We start from the raw sequence: 2,759 nt of genomic DNA, 5'->3' as shown, positions 1-2,759 counted from the left end.
TACTGACAATCATGTACAATTTTATTATTTTAAACAGGTTGAAAACATTAAATGATAAAAGTAGTATTTATGTGAGGATTTTTCTGTATGTCTAAAAACCTTTTTGGAACAACCAACACTTCCATTTCTTTAACTAAGGTAATTAAACAATGGCAATTAAAACCACAGACTTTGCATCAGATGCTGGACTATGTTTATTTTCTGACTTCTCATCTGGTGTTTGTGACAGCAATAATCACACTCCATTAAAGGATGCATTGTAAACCTCTCCAGATGAAACCTGACAAGCTGTTTTGTGACAGCCACCCTCGGTGTGATTGAGATGTCTGCATGCCCAACATTAAGCTACTTAGGCTTATAAACCAAAGCTTTTCCACCCCAAAGCCACAAATCCTTATCCCTTTGTTTCCCCCTCTTTCTTCCTTTATTGTCTCCAACAGTAGTGAAAACAGTAAGTTACAGCTGAGACCTTGTGTGGATTTTTGAGAGGCCATTAATCACCTTGCTCCAGATTATAACATGAAGTCTTAATCACCATTTCCGAAAGCACTGAAGCAAAGCACTAAATTCATTCTGGACAAGTTGGATTTTTCTGACTGCAAGTAGAGTGTGTGAGCACACCTGTTGGCATGTCAGTCTTCACTTCTTCGTTCCTGAGTGTTACTGACATAGGAAATTCTGCTGTAGTACAAAATAGCCTTCTGTGAAGCCAGACTAATTACATGCTCCTGTGCTATTACAAAAGTGCAAGCAATTCTGTTGGTTATCACAAATACAACAGGTTCAGTATATTTGGAAGGGGTAATCTGACACTGCCATGGAATAATTAGTTTATAGTTAGCAGATGCTGATGGCACTTTTTAGCATCTGTCCTCTTTGAAACAAAATAAAGCATAATTTCTCTGTATTAACTCCATAAAGACGCAGTGGAGGACCTGCAGATACCTCTGTGGGACGCTTGAAATTCCACTTTACTTGTCACTTTCCAAGAGATTTTCTTCAGTTACAGCTGTTTACAAGGTCAGACTGAAATATGTGGTTGATCAATTTTCCATTCTGTAGGCAAGGAGGTTGTGCAAGTCAGTGCTAGACCCGTTTGGGTAACACAGCAACAGAAGTAGTGGCAAAAGACAAAGTCTTGACAACCTTATGTGGAAGCTGGAAATAATTGGGCTATTAAGGGATGGCAGCCCAAACCAACACCTTTGATTTGTGGAATGCAATTCTTTGCCTGTGACACCTTCCCAGTCAAAAGGATACAGAATTATAGCTTGTCTGGGCAAATTTAAATCTCTAGAGTATTTTTAAAAATTCTGTACCTCACCTGAAAGAATCAACTGTGGGGTTTAAAATCAACCCCTCAATTTTCTTCCTTATGTTTTGAATTTTTATCCTTCTTAAGGAATTAATAATTACTTTTATAGGACACAGGATAGCTAAAGAATTTCGGAAGTCTTACACTGATCTGCCATGACATCTTCTGTGAGGATGAGAAAAAGATATAAATGCTTATTTTATTTGGTTATTTTTCCTTTCAGAAGCTTTTCCCATAAAACTGGATGAAAGAGATAGCAAAACTAGGATCTATGTCAATTGGAAATGTCTTAGATTGGAAGAAATCTCCTTGGGAGGGATTGACAAAGAAAAAACCAGCAGAATGAGAAGGTGAAGTCCAGAGTACAGGAGCAGGATCCTCTGTTTTTCCAAAGAGCTTTTTCCTTTGCCCTGTGTTTGTGTTTTTCCTGAAGATGCTGGTATACTGTAAGCATTTCAGCTCAGGAAGGAGTTATTAAGAAACGATTTCCTAGATTGGATAACAATTAGACAAATTACTGAAATTAAACCATTAAGCCACAGTATTACAATTTGTAAGTTATCTTATGGACATAACAGCGAGTTGGGGGATAGATATCCCGCTCTGGAGACTGGGAAAAAAAACCAACAAAAACTCAGAAAAAGGTAAGAATTCTCCTTCACCTCGTTCTGGTACGTTCAGTGTTGGTTTTCCCATACACAGAGAAATGAAATGAAATACCCTACATACAAAGGATTTCAACACGTACATGTTAACAACTAAAGATCCCATTCTTCTGCTAAGATCACATAAATCTTAGAGATTTGGTTAATTCTTCCCTTTTTCTAACTCATATTCCTTACAAATTTCTTAACTGCTGTTAACCTTTTCCCCCCCTCTTCCTATTTCTCGTATTTTAAATAAGGGCTACCAGTTGCCCTTTTGAAGGGAAGAGCTGTCTCCGGTGTACTTTTAGCACTTTCTGTCTGTGCCCTGCTCCATCCCGGCGGCAAAACTCCCCCTCCGCACACACGCTTTGCCCTTTAGGTGCTTAATTACTACCAAGTGCCTCACCTACCTTCTCAGCCTCCCCGGATAAAAGGCAGTGCCACCCTGCTCCCTCCCTCTTGTACCTTTACCTTGCCCGGTCTGTCTCACTTTATTCCCAGGCTTCAAAACTTTCTGTCTGTGCCCTGCTCCATCCCGGCGGCAAAACTCCCCCTCCGCACACACGCTTTGCCCTTTAGGTGCTTAATTACTACCAAGTGCCTCACCTACCTTCTCAGCCTCCCCGGATAAAAGGCAGTGCCACCCTGCTCCCTCCCTCTTGTACCTTTACCTTGCCCGGTCTGTCTCACTTTATTCCCAGGCTTCAAAGGCGCGGCACACCTGTCTAAGGCACCTCCGAGCGTCTCCCTGAGCCACCTGCGCTCCCGAGCCGCGGGCTGTCAGCCCCTCCCCTCCC

At 41.4% G+C, this 2,759-nt stretch overlaps 1 long non-coding RNA gene across 1 annotated transcript; it reads right to left on the bottom strand.

Moving 5' to 3' along the window:
- Positions 1–2,751, bottom strand: LOC108445068. The gene is made up of 2 exons (XR_001859812.1): positions 2,634–2,751; positions 1–1,804 (listed from the first exon to the last, which is right to left on the bottom strand). It is a non-coding gene; the product is annotated as an uncharacterized LOC108445068 (long non-coding RNA).
- Positions 2,752–2,759: the final 8 nt, after the last annotated feature.

This window comes from Corvus brachyrhynchos, unplaced genomic scaffold (genome assembly GCF_000691975.1).
Source record: "Corvus brachyrhynchos isolate BGI_N302 unplaced genomic scaffold, ASM69197v1 scaffold80, whole genome shotgun sequence".
NCBI lineage: Eukaryota > Metazoa > Chordata > Aves > Passeriformes > Corvidae > Corvus > Corvus brachyrhynchos.
The sequence above is the reverse complement of the archived record's forward strand: the minus strand, read 5'-3'. Positions and strand labels throughout refer to the sequence as shown.